The 16,112-nt window shown below is 47.9% G+C and overlaps 1 protein-coding gene across 3 annotated transcripts in view; it reads left to right on the forward strand.

Moving 5' to 3' along the window:
- Nucleotides 1–16,112, forward strand: part of ST3GAL1 (ST3 beta-galactoside alpha-2,3-sialyltransferase 1) — a 118,120-nt gene that overhangs the window by 66,143 nt on the left and 35,865 nt on the right. Inside the window, exon 1 of one of the 3 annotated variants that reach the window (XM_006276527.4) lies at nt 3,214–3,395. The exons of the other annotated variants lie outside the window; for them this stretch is intronic. The gene's annotated coding sequence lies outside the window, so the exon portion shown is untranslated. Of the gene's footprint in view, nt 1–3,213; nt 3,396–16,112 lie in introns of those variants that run through there. 3 annotated transcript variants of the gene reach the window in all.

Here is a 16,112-nt window from a genome sequence, read left to right on the forward strand (position 1 = left end):
CCGAGGGTGTCATTAATGTCCTCAAAAATTGGTAGTGAATTAAATGTAAGCAGCTTTCTGTAGACTCTGTGGCTAAGTATAGACTGTCAAAAATCCAGAGGCTGCATCAGTTCAATCTTCGCTGGTTAGTCTAACCTATGTAGACTGAACCAATAAGCAAGTGAGCAGACCTTCTGTTTTGAGTCTGGAAATGCAGCCACATGACTTCCATGGCTCAGGCCACAAGCCGGGGGTGCTAGAGCACACCTCCCTGCTTGGCTGGAGCAGACAGCTTGGGCCAAGGCTAGCCCACCCACCCTGCAAGGGGGAGTTTGCTGGGGAGATGCAAAGCATCCTGGGATGCTGGGGGACTGTGCGTTCACTTGAATCTGGAGCGGATCTAGGACACAAGTTCAATAAACTGATTTAAACTAAATCAGTTAAGTCTGATACTACATACGTCCAGGTTTATCTTAAACCGGTTTGGGCCATTTTGAAAGCGGTTTATGTTCACTGAACTTCTGTTGTGTTACAGATTTAAAACAGTTTCTGATCACTTATTCCAGTTATGTGTAACTTCTGTCCCTAGCCTTAAAGTAGCCTGTTTACATTGAAGATCAGGAAGAGGGATATGAGAGAGAACGGACAGCCTAGGAACAGGAGTGGATTTGCAAGTACCTGCTATGAGTCTCATTGTTTCAGTCAATTGGGAGTTAGGCTGGTATGGGCACTCCTGCCTCAAACTGGGGCACAATACTCAGCCGCTGAATAAACGAAGGCCAGCGCTGATGTTCGAAGAACTTCAGCATTGCTTCCCCAGCTTGTACCAGCCAGTTTTGAGATGATGCTACGTATGACACGTTTGTTGTTAGTTTTTTGTAGAAGATGCCTATAGGTGAGACTACGGTCAAGGTGAACTCCTAAATATTTGGGGTTGAGTTTATAGTTGACCAGTTTTCCACAAAAGCTGTTTCTCACCTGGACACTGATGAGATGAAAAAAGGGAATAAGCTGTTTTGTCTGGTTTGGGCTGCAGATACTATTCGTTAAAATAGTCTTTTAATTTTGCCAAATCATTACTGAGTGTACTTTCAAAAATGCTACTTGCTATTATCTAACCTAACTATTCTTTACTACTCATGGCATGGGAACACGTGCCAAATGCTAAGCACTTTCCATGTACGGGAAGTCAACATCCCTTCCTAAACAGCTCTGTAGAGTAGGGACTTGCACTGGGGAACAGACCACTGGGGTCCTGTCTTAAATCAGGCAGTAGATAGGAAGGCAAAACATCTGCTCTCAAGGTGTTTAAACCATATCCTTTATTTTAATCCATTCCATCGTCCGAACTGAAACCAGAGCATGCAGTAGAGTTCTCCTGTTTCCATTACCTTTCATCTCTCTCAATTTTTAGCTGAACCACCACCACAATTAATCTCTCTGTCTAGTCACCTAAAAGTGGATGTCACTGAATTCTCCTGCCCCATAAGAATTTCCAGTCCAAACTGGAGAAGTCAAAACGCCAAATTCTTGCAAACTGAAGAGTTGAAGGAAATGTATATTTGGATTGGGTCGGTCAAAACATTTTTTGTTTTTCTTTTGAACTTCAATTTTTTGCTTGTTTATTATTATGCGGTAACTTATTTTTCTGAAAGAAAAGGTATTTTGTGCCAAGCAAATTGATCTTTTCGCTTTGAAAATGGCAAAATGTCTTATTCTAGGAGAAGAATAGACTAAAACCAACCCTTGATCATGAACAGTTCTACTTTGAAGAATCAGTGTTTTCAGGCAAAAACAAATTGAATCAATACATTCTGGACCAGGTCTGTCTGGAGGATTGTGGCCTGTAGTGAGGTTGGTAGATGAGCTAGTGGCATGGGATAGAGTTACTAACAGGTCACCTGAAACTTTCTTGCTCCCTGAGATATCATCTAGACTAGAACATGCACAAGGAGTGGCGTATCTTAATTCATGCCCTAGGACGAACCTAACAGCATGGAAAGGATACAGCTCTGAAGAAAGTACCTGTCCAATACACATCCTTCACAAGGGAGGCCACACAGGGGACCTACAATCCATACAAGGTTGCTTTGTACTGTTTGGTTCTCTGGGGTGAACGTGATGGGATTTTTGAAGGGGTGCAGGTTGTAGCCATGTTGGTCTCTAGGCATAGACAGACAAGGTTCTTTGGGTAAATATGATATCTTTTATTAAACCAACTAAATAGTTGGAAAAAGGCGGATTTTTTAAGGCATTTATTAACTCATTAGACTCCATTATCCAACCCCTTAGGGAAAGCAACCTCCCCAAAAGCCGTTCCGTTTCATCACTTATCAGAATTCATTCAGATAAGTGCAATCGGAGAATCTGGGTGAAACTGTAGAAGAAAGTTGCATTATTCAAAAGTTTTGATACGTTATTTAAATTTCACATGCACTCTCCTTTGCCACCTATACACGTGAACACACAATGCGCAATGGAAAGCCAAACCCAATTAAAAGGTCATGTTTTAATAACGTTACATCTGTTAAATACAGTAGTGTGTCAGAGAGTGGTTTATTAGATGATGCCAACAATTACATGTCAATAAATAACTGTTTGCCGTTTGCATAATCGAGGGCTCAGCTAACCAAGATTCAGAAAGCCGAGGAGGTACTGTACTTAGCTTTTGAAACAATAAATGCTCCAACGTGATTGACATTGCAGCGAGGCTGATGTGTCAGCTTGGAGTTTTGCTTTCATGATTTGTGTTTTAACAACTCATCTGAATCTTGGTCATGAACCAGGACTCGACTGTGCTTAGTGCTGTACAAACACAGAACGAAAGGATAGCATCTGCTTCACCCATTCACAGGTATTTGCCCCTCAAAAGACCTGCTGCCTGGTCTGCCCAGTTTCAGGCATATGGGATTTCTGTGTATAACCCAGCTTGTCTGCCCAGCATTGGGTGGGGAGGTTTGGGATAGGGAGGGAAGGAATATGCTTAAAGAGCTTTTGTTATAGCAGGGAGTTGGGGGAGGGAAGATTTGGATCCTGAGAAAGGGAGAGGTCAGATGACATGGGCAGATTGGGGAGACAAGCATGCTTTCTTAATTAACTGAGCTCAGCTGGGTGACCTGGCATGAAAGCTGCTTTCCAGCTGTGCTCATCTGTAGGGGCCGGCCCTAACCAAGGATTTCTTTTCCGCCACTCGAGTTACCAGCAGCACGTCACTTCAGCCTGCAAGCTAACATCCAGCAGGTCTTGTTGCACAGAATCTGCAGGCAACAGCATGCAGAAACTGGACCCAGGGCTCTCGTAGCCCCTCCATTGTATCTCCACTACCGCTTAGGTAAATGCAGTGCCAACGTGGCACATGCTACCAAGAGGAAAGCAGGAGGACCCCTCCCTCCCCCCATGGGCACAACGTCTGGCAGGTGAGTCCCTTTCACAGCTGGGGTTGCTTTGCAGAAAGAACGGCCCCTCTAGTGGGATGTAATCTCGCCGAGCATTTCTCTTCTGTAAGGTTTTCTGTGGGCAGAGAAGAGGAGGTTGCGTGGAGCAATGTGCAAGCCATAGCTGGTTTCCTGAAGTGATGCGTGGGCATGCCAACCGTGTTTGGGTAGAGATGTGCCAGTAGAGGCTGAGCCTTGGCTGTCTCTCTATCTTTTATAGCAGTTATAAGCTGAGAGAAGTCAGCCAGTGAGGTTTACTTTGGAGGGCTTTTACTAATTACCAGCTGCTAGTGGTTTTTCTACAAAAGCTGGTGTGAACTGAAATGTGGTTAGCACCGTTTTGACTAGAATATACAAACAGTGACTTCCTCGGTTTATCAGGTCCCTTCAGGTTCAATTGATACCAGGTGTGGCTCCGGTGATTTTGCTGCGATGCGTGTTTCCCAGTCATAATCGGTTATTTCACTGAATGCTAGCCTGGCGTAGCTAATGCGGCTCCAAGGGGAAGGCGGATTCTGGTCTGACACTGTGGGCCAGATACTTCCCCAAACGCTGCATTGAAGGGAGCAGGAGGAGCGCTTAGACTGGCAATGGGGAGGTTTGCCCCCTGCATCTTGGGATCAGTTGGTGGCACTGGCATCTATTTGCCTGATAAACTGAGCAGTTTCCCTCCTGAGGGAGGACAGACCTGTAACCATATTGGCTTCAGTGGGCTTTGGGTCAGGCCCATGAAAACATGACGTCCAGCCTTGTGCTGTATCCCCAGAAACACTGTAAATTTGCCCTATGGCAGAGATCATTTTAAGTAGGTGTTCTGATACTAAGGCTCTGTGTGCCTCACGGATACGCAGATGCTATAGCAGAAGACTGGAACCCACTTTCGAATCGGACTTGTAGCTTTTTCCTTGCCTTTCCAGCCCAGGTGAATGCTGGCATTACCCGAATGCTCTTGGTCTAGGAATGAAGCAAGTGAACAGACACTCTCTTTTGAGTCTGGAAATGCAGCCACGTGACTTCCATGGCTCAGGCCACAAGCCGGGGGGTGCTAGAGCACACCTCCCTGCTTGGCTGGAGCAGACAGCTTGGGCCAAGGCTAGCCCACCCATCCTGCGAGGGTGGAGGAGGTTGCGGGGGAGATGCAAAGCATCCTGGGATGCTGGGGGCCTGTGAGTTAACTTGAACCTGGAGGGAATCTGGGACAGAAGTTCAATAAACTGATTTAAACTAAATCAGTTAAGTCTGATACTGCATCCATCCAGGTTTATCTTAAACTGGTTTGTAGGTGAACTCTAGCTTGCGCAGAATGTTTGCTTAAAATTTTTTTCCCAACTATTTAAGTTGGTCTAATAAAAGATCTCAGATTCACCCAAAGCACCTTGTCACCTCTTTAGGCTTTGCTCGTGAGTACTGTGGTCTAACTAAGAAACCACTCCTTGAAGGACAGAGCTACTGCGGCAAGCAGGGAGGGAGGAAACTAATAACTGCTCTGCCGGCCCGTGCAGGGAGCAGTGGTGGCTGTCAGTGCTGAGGCAGAGCCAACCAGGCACCAAACCTCTCCTGACCCTGCATCTCCAGCCCTTCCCTCGAATGTTGCTGGGGGAATTTCACTCACAAAACATCCCCGCGACTTGTGTTAAAGTTTGCCATGGTAAAGCTGTATGTTCAGGCAGTGGAATAGACATGCCCCATGCAAAATCCTGTTAGGGTTGCATAGGGGTGGGTGAGAAGGTCATTTAGGAAACTTGGAAATGCCAGAACTTGAGTGCTCCAGGGATCTCCAACCCAGCTGGGCACCCCGGGCCTCCCGTGGCCTCTGCACATCGATAGATCAGATATGAGTTGATTTATGCAAACTGTTAGCCTCAGAAATGCATAGCTCTTCTACTGCACAAACTCTTTCCATTTCTTCCCATCCATTGTGATGGATGAAATGCTCCCAGTTCTTGGGATACCATGGGGCCGGTGCTGAAGACACCGTGGGGATTGCTTTGCACCGGGCCGAGACTCCCAGTTCTTCCTGAGGCTCACTGCTCTGAAAACACTTCCTTTGCTGCACAAGGCCCCTCAGGATGATGAGCTGGCATCCCCCGGGGTTACTGTGCTTTCATAAATCTCGAGCTTCCACACTGACAGCCCAGCCTGCCTGATGTGTGCGCCACAGTGTGACTGTGACAGTCAAACAGATTTGTGTATCAAGCTGCAGTAAAGAGTAGGGGCAAAAGGGCCACAAATCATTCTCTTGTGAACTGGCTGGACTCGAGAGCGGCTCGCTCCCTTGCTGCGGGCAGGAGATGCCATGGTGCCTTATCTTCTGTTTCAACAAAAAAAAAAAGCCAGCACCGGGGAGGAAAGGTAGGAAGACTGGAGGGGGATTGTTTAGCTCATACAAACCCAATCTTTTCTGCTTTTTAATTAAGTTGTCAACTAGAAAATAGAAAAGTTATCCGGCAGCATTGTGACAGCTTGTTCCTTTTACCGAGCATATAGGAAATGAATTGCATCCGATTTGTGTAGGTGTGCATAACATTAGCAGTTTACAGAAAAACTTCAAGGGAGATTACAGAGGCTGCAACACATCTGTGGCCCTCAAAGTCTTTGCGGTTTTCTAGGATGCCCTCCATGGCTCAAAAGCATGCGAGCCGGGATGCAGGTCTGAGCATCCGACCCTGGAAGCTCCAACTCCTGCCACTTTAAATGAGGGAAACTGTTTGCACTGTTAGTGGTCCCAGATCTGTGATGCTTAGGCCAGCAGGTCTGATTTGGAGCAGAGGGCAGTCCGGCACATGCGCATAAGCCAGTTCCTTGCATTTGCCGTCACCCAACATTTCCAGCGGGCAGCAATTTTTACACAGGGTTTGATTTAGCATGTGCATTATGGTATCAAAGCTTTATAGCGCTCTGCTTTCAGGGTACTGACCCAAGGCAGCTAAGCTCAGAAAAAGGCCGTGCTGGGGATATGAAGGGCATAAAAGGAAGGAGAAAAGAATGTTACTGGGATTTTTTTTTTTTTTTTTTTAACCCTTCAAAACTTGCTTCTGCTTTTTCTTCTTTTCTCCCTGCTTAGCCCATCCCACACAATGACCATAAACAGAGCAGCTTGCAAAGTCCATCAGGTTTGCACTGGAATGAGTAATGGGCTCCATCACATTCTTCTGTCGAAAAATCCTCTGCATGGCTGCAGTCCCCCAGGCTTGCACTCAGCTGTGAAATGTCTGTCCCAGCTATGAATAATGCTGGGGTACTTAGCACTTCCTTAGTGTTATGCTTCTCCCAGGTGTGGTGCAAACATAACCACTGCTGATTGACTTTGGATACTTCAGGCTTTCTAAACAAATACCCGGGGCCAGATTCATATCTACCAGTTAGGCACATATGTGGACTTTACGGGCATTTGTGCATGTGCATGCGCCACAGTGCTGGGCATTTGTAGAAACATCAGTGTTGAGAAAATGGCAGCGGCACACTTTTGAACTAAAACACATTGAAGGTGTTTTAGTTCAAAAGCACACCGCCGTGCTGTTTTCTCAGTGCTGACGTGCATTTCGCCATTTATACACATGAATGTGGCGCAGCACCGGGCGCATCATCTCGCACGTGGAGCAGACTCGATTGATCAAGTTTGCTCCAACACAGTGGTTTTCTGGCACATTGGAGCAGACAAACTTATGTGCATAAACGCCCTACGTGCCCAAGGGCAATTCTGTCACAGCTTGCTCCGCCCCAGAAAATCTATTAATATACAAGATGAATGGGTCATCCTCACCATGGTACTTTTTTGTGACTCAGTCTTAAGGGTTCAGGGATGTGTGTCACGAGAACAGATTCACAGATTCATAGATGATAGGGGCAGAAGGGACTTCAACAGATCATCGAGTCCGACCCCCTGCCTAGGCAGGAAAGAGTGCTATAGTTAAACTTGATACCTGAAATAGGTGCAAGAAGTACTGCACTTCCCTTTGCGACAGGCTATTCCCATCCTGCCATCTGAGCAACTCCGAGACCCAAGTTTAGATACTTGGATCTGTTTCTTCTTCTAAGAAACATTATCTATGTAAGACAAGGGTGCAGGGAGTGAGACTTTAGCCTGCTAAGTGCTACCAAATCCTTGGATGAAAGGCAGTCTGGATTAAATTCTTGTGCCAGAAAGTGAGAAAGAGTTGAACGTGGCACTTAAGAACTGCTGTTCACCCAATTAGCAGTTTCATAAGTAAAATTGGCATTTGAGGACTTCAGTAGGCTGGAATAGATTCACTCTTAAGCACCTAAATCCACTAATATGCCTGACAGGTGGACTAGAATCTGCTACCTTCGGCATCAGGGCTACTTTGGGTTCGATTAGCTCACGGTGACTTTTCTGGATGGTGCCTTCCAAGGCCTGAGGCATTCCTCATGTGAGAGGAGTCTGAAGAGCAGACAGTCCTGGGAGGATCCCAACATTGAGATTTCCTGAAATTGGTTTGGTAAGGAGATGGTTTCAGCCTTTCAGTACTGGTCAGTGGCTCTGCCCTTAAAGCTGACAGGCCTCCTCCGAGGCTCTGTGCCTGGTACTGGGTCAGGGTTGCATGTGGCTGGACCAGGCAGCATGTGCATGTATTGCTGCTCCCTCCAGGACAGAGTTCTGCAAAAGAGGCAGCGCTGCCTGAGGGAGAACGGGGAAGGATGTCCGTCTTCCCCTACGCTAGGGACAGAAATTACACATCAACCACTATAAGAGATCGGAAACCAGTTCCAATCTGTAACACAACAGAAGTTCAGTGCACATAAACCACTTTCAAAATGGCCAAAACCAATTTTTAAAAATCAACCTGGATGGATGTAGCATCAGACTTAACTGATCTAGGTTAAATTAGTTTATTGAACTTCTGTCCCCAAACCCCTCCAGATTCAAGGTAACTCACAGTCCCCCAGCATCCCAGGATGCTTTGCACCTCCCTGCAAACCCCACCCTCACAGGGTGGATGGGCTAGCCTTGGCCCAAGCTATCTGCTCCATCTGAGCAGGGAGGCATGGTCTAGTGCCCCCTGGCTTCTGGCCTGAGCCACTGCAGGCATGGGACTGCAGTACCAGAATCTGTTCACTTGCTTATTGGTTCAGTCTGTGCAGTTTAGACTAGCCTACAGAGATTAAATCGATTCTGCCTCGTGCTTTTTGACTGTACTTAGCCCTAGAGGCAGTATGGCAGTGCACCGTGCTTACCATACACATCTGTTGTGGCAAGAAATCCTACACCATTGCTCAGCAGCACTGCTCCAGCATGCTATTGACTGTATTTGAGCATCTCCCCATAGAACGACAGTCATTTCTGGTGAGAAAGGGGAAAGGCCCTCCTTAGTTAGCTCTGACACTTTTCATGGAGGACCTTGAGCTGAACAGCCTGCCCTGCAGAGAGATTCCCCTTCCTCCTCTCCTCTGGGCTGCAGAAGGATCTCTATACCTGCCCTAAATTAAGCCAGCATATGGCTTAATTTCTGATCGCAGGCTCAAAAATACCTCAGGACAAGTGTAGAGCAACAGCTGTGGACTATTCGGCACAGCGGGCCACCACTGCAGCCACCCAGTCCCTCCGCAGCACACTGAGCAGGGAGGAGCAGCCCCGGCTGGCAGGCCGCCCCCCCGATCTTACAAAGCAAACGTACTAGAAAGCAACATTTTTTTTTAAAGATGTTAGTAACAAAAGCCCTCTCCCCAATAAAACAAGAAATGCTGGGGGAAAAAAAAGGCATCTAGATCAGCTGGAAATAAGAGCAGAAAGAATAAAATGAAAATTCAGCTTGGAAAAAAACACAAGGTGATAAAACATGCACGTTCCCTGGGCAGTATAGAGATCTGCGGTGCTGAATGGCTGGAGCAGAGAACTGTGGGTGACTGTAGGCAACCTGTAATAATGTGCTAGTGAAGTAGTCCAGTGCCACACAAGCAGAGTCACCAAGTCATGGGACAGCACAAGCATTCTGCAGGATTCACGTTCAACAGCATCAGTGAATGGGGGAAAAAAATGTCCTTCTTTGGACGAAGCTGAAAAAGAGCACAAAAAACCCCCAGTGAGGCTGGAAGGATTGATTGCTGTGGTCTCAGGCATGGGCAGCTTGGCTGAGTGGTGATTAAAGGCCTGCTGGTATTTGGAAGCGCCAACAAGGGTGGTGCTTAGGGTGGCAGAACAGAGTCCTGGGACGAAAGAGGATCTGGCAAATGTGAAAGAAAAGCTGACTGGGGTGGGAGGGCACTGCGGACTGTGGTATCATCCCCAGTCAGAAGTGGAGAGAGCCGTGTTGCAGTGTGGGGCAGTGAAAAGTGAGCAGGATGAACAGTAGCCAGTCCAAAAGCAAAGTACAGACCCTGCAATGCCGGAGGCAGCTGAGCTAGCCCTGAGTATCCAACCTTTGCTGGTCCACAAGCTAGTAGCCGGCTACAGCAGCATCGTGCTTGACTCTCCCTGTCACCCTCACTTTTAACTTTTTCATCCCCTGGCGCCTTGAGTAACCTCAAAGAGCAGTGCATAATCCAGAGCTGGCACTGCTGGGCTAGAGTCCTTTTCTAGCTGTGCAAGCCCGCGGGGCTCTGTTCTGCTGATCTCATCCTCTTGCACTTCTCCCTGTGATAAAAACCTTGTTCTGCTCTTTCCTCCTTGTCCAGAGGCTCCAGACAGCCGTGCTGGCTTTGCATGCAGAAGGCTCAGCATGGGACGCATGGGCCCGAGGAGGAGTTTAAATACCCTTGCTCAGACTCTGACTTGCATAGGAGGTACAAATTGTCTCTTTCCCCTATAGCAGCCTGGTGGGGGTGGTGCAGTCCATAGAGCTGCCTTAAACTGAGCCCCTTCTCGTGGGCCTACAAGGGGCGTTGCAGGAGAGCAGAATTAACAGGGTACAAGCTCGTCACGGTCACACCTGGTTCCATCCTCCAGCTTGCACAGCTTCCCAGCTGCGTCCGCTTCGTCTGCTTCTTATTAAAGCCCTGCACTCTCCTCCCCCGCTGACAGCCTCTTGGGGGAGGTGCAGCGTGAAGGATGTTTCTTATAACACAAGGCCAGTTTCGGACTACCCTATTTTTTACTGCCGGTGTGCACAGGGGAACAGGGTTTGCCAAGGTGCGAGAATTTCAGTGACTTCTGGGCATTGGCGGCATTTCCCAGCTTTGTCTGACGTGGCTGATTTCAGTGACTCTGAGGAACTGAGTGTGTTCAGACGTCCTCCCGCCATGTGGGACCTTGCAGGGGCGCAGAATGAATGGGGTAAAAGTCTGCCGTGGTCACTCCTCCTCCACGCATTAGCCTGCAGAGCTCCCACCTCCCATCCACCCCACCTGCATCTCCGGCGAGGCCGTGCAGATGCTGTCTGCACCAGAGGGGCAGGGACAGCACGTACACTTCACTACAGCTGTATTGTGCCAGCCTTGCCAGTCCAGTCCTCTGCTTTCCCAGGACTTTGTGAAGCCCCCTGCTTCCGCCGTTTTTCCCCTCGCTGTTGAAAAGGCATATCTCCTCTCTAATCTGTGCCTGGCTCCCACACCAGCTGTTGGTCCTCCCTACAGCTCTTCCTGCTAGATTACAATGCCCTTGACTCTATCTGCTATTTTCTCCCGAACGCTATAAATCTTGTCACCTCTCTGTTTCCCGTTTGACAAGCCAAGCAGATGGAGCTCTTTAGGGTGGTCACTGCCTAAGACATTGTCTCCATTGCTGAAATCTTTCTTATGGCTTCTTCCTGTCCCTCCCTCCTATTTTTAATGTCCTATTTAAAGTTGATGAAAGAATCTGCATCCGTGCAGCCCGTGTCCAAGAAGGGTCCCAGTCTGGGACTAGGACACCAAGGGCGCCTATACACGTGCGGCAAAGCTGCTCCGACACAGTGTCATTACTGTGTGTCAGAGCACTTGATTAATCACACTGTCATTATTGTGCTCCAGTAGACCCCAGTGTCTCGTGGTCAGCATCCCCGCACTTCAAAATGGTGGGGGGGGCTTTTCGAACAAGCTTTAGTTAAAGCACCCCTGCTGCCATTTTTCAGCGTGGGGATGCTGATACAGAAGACACTCTGGGCACTTTAATAAGAGAAGGTCTTGGAGCCACTCTAATTAAAGTGCCCTCCCCCCCCCCCGACTCCTGATGCACATGTATAAATGCCCCAAAGTGCTACAGCAATACCAACAGTAATATAATACCAACTGGGGGTGGGTAACCCAGGCCAGCCCAGGTCCAGGTTTCCACTCTCCTGGCAGAGCAAAATAGTAGGAATGGAAACACCTGAGCTGAAGCCAGGTCACACCTAGGGTGACAACTGGGCTCCAGGGACAACTGGGCCAAAGATAGTGCTGAGGGCAGTGCAGCATCTTTAAAGGCAAGAAGATGGGTTTGTATGTGTCCTGCTCACCTGAACTGCTCCAACTCCATTAAAAGCTGTCCTGTAGATGGGACCTGTTGCTGGCCCTTAGACGAAAGGTTTAGCCCTATTGCAGGATAATGTGAGTTCTCACTGCAGCAGGAGACATTCGTACTCTAACTGCGTGCCCTGGCACAGGCTGTAAGTGGAGGAAGAGAGCGCTGGGCTTGAATGAGAAGCAGATAGAGATGGCTGGAAATTGGAGGAGGTAGGGACTGTTCAACCCCATCCTTTGTTTTTCCTCTTCCGTGTCCAGCTGGCAGCTCTGTGGGAGGTCAGTATTAGCCGCACACCTTTAGTCCATTAACACTGAGTTATGTTGCCTTCTGGAGAGGAGCTGGAAACATCCCTCCCTATAGAAGCATTCAGCATTGGAGGACTTAAAACCACAATAGGAGAGAAGAAAGAATGGTTTTTGGGCAAGGATGTGGCAGAAGAAGCCTTGATCCAAGACGGTAGGTATAGCGAGCATCTACATGTCACCGTAGCGCGTCACAATGGCGACATAGGATGACGTGTGTCTACATGTGACTGGCAGCGATTTCACCATGGCAGCACACTCCCCCAGTTTAGTGCACTGCTATGGCAAAGCTGTGGCAAAAGCTAACAGTGTGCCACGCGCACGGTGCAGTACAGGGGGGTCCTGCGCCATGCCTGAGTACTTCCAAATGGCTGTCTTCCTCCTCAGGGAAGGTGGAGAGTGAAGGCAGGTTCACACAAGGCCAATTTCAGGCTCCCCTGGGGTTTTTTTACTGATGCTGTGGGCAAGGAAATAGTGTTTGCTGAGGTGCGAGCCTCTCGTTTGCTGCTGGACAAAGGAAGTACTAAAGCACGGCACAGTAACGAAGTCACCATAGTGCAACGTGTAGACGTGCCCATAGTGACCTGAATACAGTGCCAGACCAGCAGGGCTGCGGGGCAACCTCTTCTCTAGTGGCACTGCAGGTACAGCACCGTGACCACGGCCCAAAATGCCTCTGCCTTGATCCCCGTGCTCAGCTGCCATCCCCCTCTTTGCAGTCTGTCAGCCCAGCCGGGGAGCATCCAGCAGGACAGCGAGGTGTTTCCATCGTGGCAAGGACCGCTGTGTGCTGGAGGGTCGATCACATACTCCAGATCCAAGGGGAAGAACTGACGGGGGGAGCATTTTGATCACTGCATTGGATTTAACTGGTGACCTAAAGGCCAAAGCCTAAAAGTATTTCCAAGCCCAACAAAGTCAGCAAAAGCCAGGTTCAATTCATTCAGTAGGCTTTTCATCAGGCCCCAAATCATCTCAGCAGTCTCCGGAGCCATCCAGCCAGCATAGCCCTTTTAACCTGCGCTCCCCTAGGAAATGTGAGCATACGTAGGCTTCAATATATAACATGAATTAAAATAGCATGCCCTGTGGGTATATATACACAAGGCAACCCAGGGTGGCTTTTCTGGTTTCTCACCTACCCGTCATGTGCTATAAAAGAAGGTGCGATTATGTGTTTGGAGACACTGGAACCGAGTGTGTAAACAGAACATTTTTCAACGGCAAGTCTAAATGTGTGTTTTAACTTGTAGTTGTGTTCAAAAAAAAATCTTGGCAACCTCCGTGTTTGTTTTGGAGCCCGGCGCAGCTCTCTTGCACTTTCACTACATGAAATGTTTGTTTAAAAAGAATCTTTTAAAACAAGCACACAAAAAAACCCTCCAAGAAATTATAGCTTTTAGGAGGTTTGGGGTTGTTTTTGTTTTAACCCAGGCTGTTTAGTATTAGGAGGAATCTTTACCTAAACAGACCAGCATCTTATGCCGGTGATGGATCCTCCAGGGTCATAATCGGGAAGCTTTTTGCTTGTTTAGATGCAGTCATCGACAGACTGTCAAGGTGATTTTGTTTTCCATGGCTTTCATCACATGCGCACGCATTCAGATGGAAACTTGGAAATCGGGAAGCTGCGAATCCTTCGGTGAAATAGTCTGGGCCTGAGCCAAGTGCGAAGTGTGTCTGACAAGCCCCGTATACCAAGAGAAGCTGCATTAAATAAGGGAAAGGGGGATGTACATCCACCTCCCTGCTGTTCTGCCACTTCCCGCTATGTATGATACAGCAGATCCTCCCAGGATCCAAAGCCTGTTGTAATCAATGGAAAGTTTCTCTGTGACTTCAATAGGCTGTTGGAGGACCCCTGAGGGAGGCAGAGAGACTGGTTTGACGTGACCGTCAGTTAAAGTCTCTGTAGTAAGTAATGCACATATACATGGGGGTCAGAGTTAAGGTTAAGGCAAGATTTTACATTTTGTGGGAAATAAATATTTCCAGCGTTCCCTGGGTTGTTCCATTTTGCTTTTCAAACAGTGCTGGGACCTGGACCAGAGGGCACCTTCCCTCAAATGCAAAGTAAGGCGCTAAATCCACTGGCTTGGGTTGCCTTTAATTCTGGATCAGGCCCAGAACTGGAAAGGAGTTGCTTTCAGCCCCAAATGGGCGAGTTCTTCCACAAACTGATATTATTTCATATTGCAACCACAGTCCGGCGTCTATCACAATTGGCACTGAAACACAGAATGAGAGGCAGTCTCTGCACTGATGTGCTTTCAATCTAAACAGCCAACTTATGGGGGAAAGGAAGTTCTGTATTTATTTCACAGATCAAACAAAGAGATTAAGTAACGTGCTAGTCATGCAAGAAGCCCACTGCCAGGAACTCATCTTCTAAATCCTAGTCAGTACCATAACCACATAACCAGCCTTCATCTGAAGCTGATCTGTGAGATGTCTGAAGTGTCTCATTCCACTTGCAGTTTAGTGAGAAAGTCAGTGATTAGCCTAAGTGTAGGGGCATGCCAACAAGTTACCACCAAAGTTAGGGTATAAACTCACAATACATCTGTAGTACCCGCCTGTGTGTCTGCTCCTTCCCCATGGCAAATGTGAAATTAGCTTACCCCTGGGTGAAAGTGGGGCAAGTTGTCTCACATTTACAGAAGTAAGAGCAGTGGTGGCTCTTGCTTAAAATGCGGCCCGCGGGCCGGATGCAGCCCACTAGGCCATTTTATCTGGCCTGCGGGGCCCCTAAAAGTTTTAGAAAATTAATATTTATCCGCCCCTGGCTGCCTGTCATGCACTCCTCAATGGCTTGCCAAAACTCAGTAAGCAGCCATCTGCCCGAAATAATTGCCTGCCCCTGAGTAAGAGTGTAAGTCCCCTACTACCTCTGAGTAGTTCATGTGCTTTGACTTGAGTGTACTTTGTCCTGCAGTAACTTGTTCATGTGCCCATACCCCCCAGGGCTGATCTGGCTTATCTAAACTTGGTGCCCCAATCCCCCTCTCATGCTTGCCCACTGCCATCATTTGATGCAAACCTTGGCCTGTTGGCTCAGATCAAGGGTAGTCCCTGTTATAGTAGGAGATGCCATGATCACCCGGCCAAGATCACTTTAAATGGCATTGGTGGAGTTCAAAATGGAGGGCTTGTCCAATGCACAGTGGGCAGGCCCCCTACAAAGGTCTACTATAGCCTCCCAATGGGAGGATTTCAACTGCATACTCTATTTTTAAGGAGATGTGGGATTTCTCCCTAGCTGCTAGCTTGCTTCCTTGTCCTTTTGGCTAAGGGCAAGTTAGATTCAGGGTCATCTGAATCCCCAGGCCTCCGGGTTTGGGACCTGCACATAGGAAGCCTGCCAAGGATTTGGGAGTATCTGAAGTCCCAGGCTGAAGAGTCTGGAAGAGAGGATACTTGCTGGTGGTAGCGTCACACAGACATGAACCATTTTATATATATATATATGTGTGTATATATATATATGTGGGTGTGTGTGTGTATACATAGAGAGAGAGAGAGAGAGAGATTTGATGCAGACCTCACAGTATTTGATGATTTTCTCAAAATCCCTCTGGAGTCATGTGAGTAACTTGAGATTCGGCTTTCACCTCATCAAAAGCATGTTTCTAGCCTTGACCATTGATGAAATTAGCCTGACGACACGAACCTGAAGTGCTCAAAAATCAGGAAACAAAGAAAGATAATCCAAAACATTTTTTTTTAAATATCTCTTGAGTGGTCGAACGTTCAGGGGGCTGTTTCTAGGATGCTTGGTTTAGCAGCACTGCATCCACACATCTCTCCTGTTAGATTTCTCCGGGTGTAGAAATCAGATGTAGGTCAGGCCTTTAATTTAACAAGCAATTCCATTATATTTCCTTGTCCCTTCTGATCTCATTGCGCTGATGCCCACAGAGGTCCAGATCCCTGTACTTGGGAACCGTCTATAAATGCCAGGCCTCCTTGGAACGAATTCCAGGCACGGCGTGGTGCTCGGCACACAGCAGGGACCAGGTT

This window comes from Alligator mississippiensis, chromosome 3 (assembly GCF_030867095.1).
Source record: "Alligator mississippiensis isolate rAllMis1 chromosome 3, rAllMis1, whole genome shotgun sequence".
NCBI lineage: Eukaryota > Metazoa > Chordata > Crocodylia > Alligatoridae > Alligator > Alligator mississippiensis.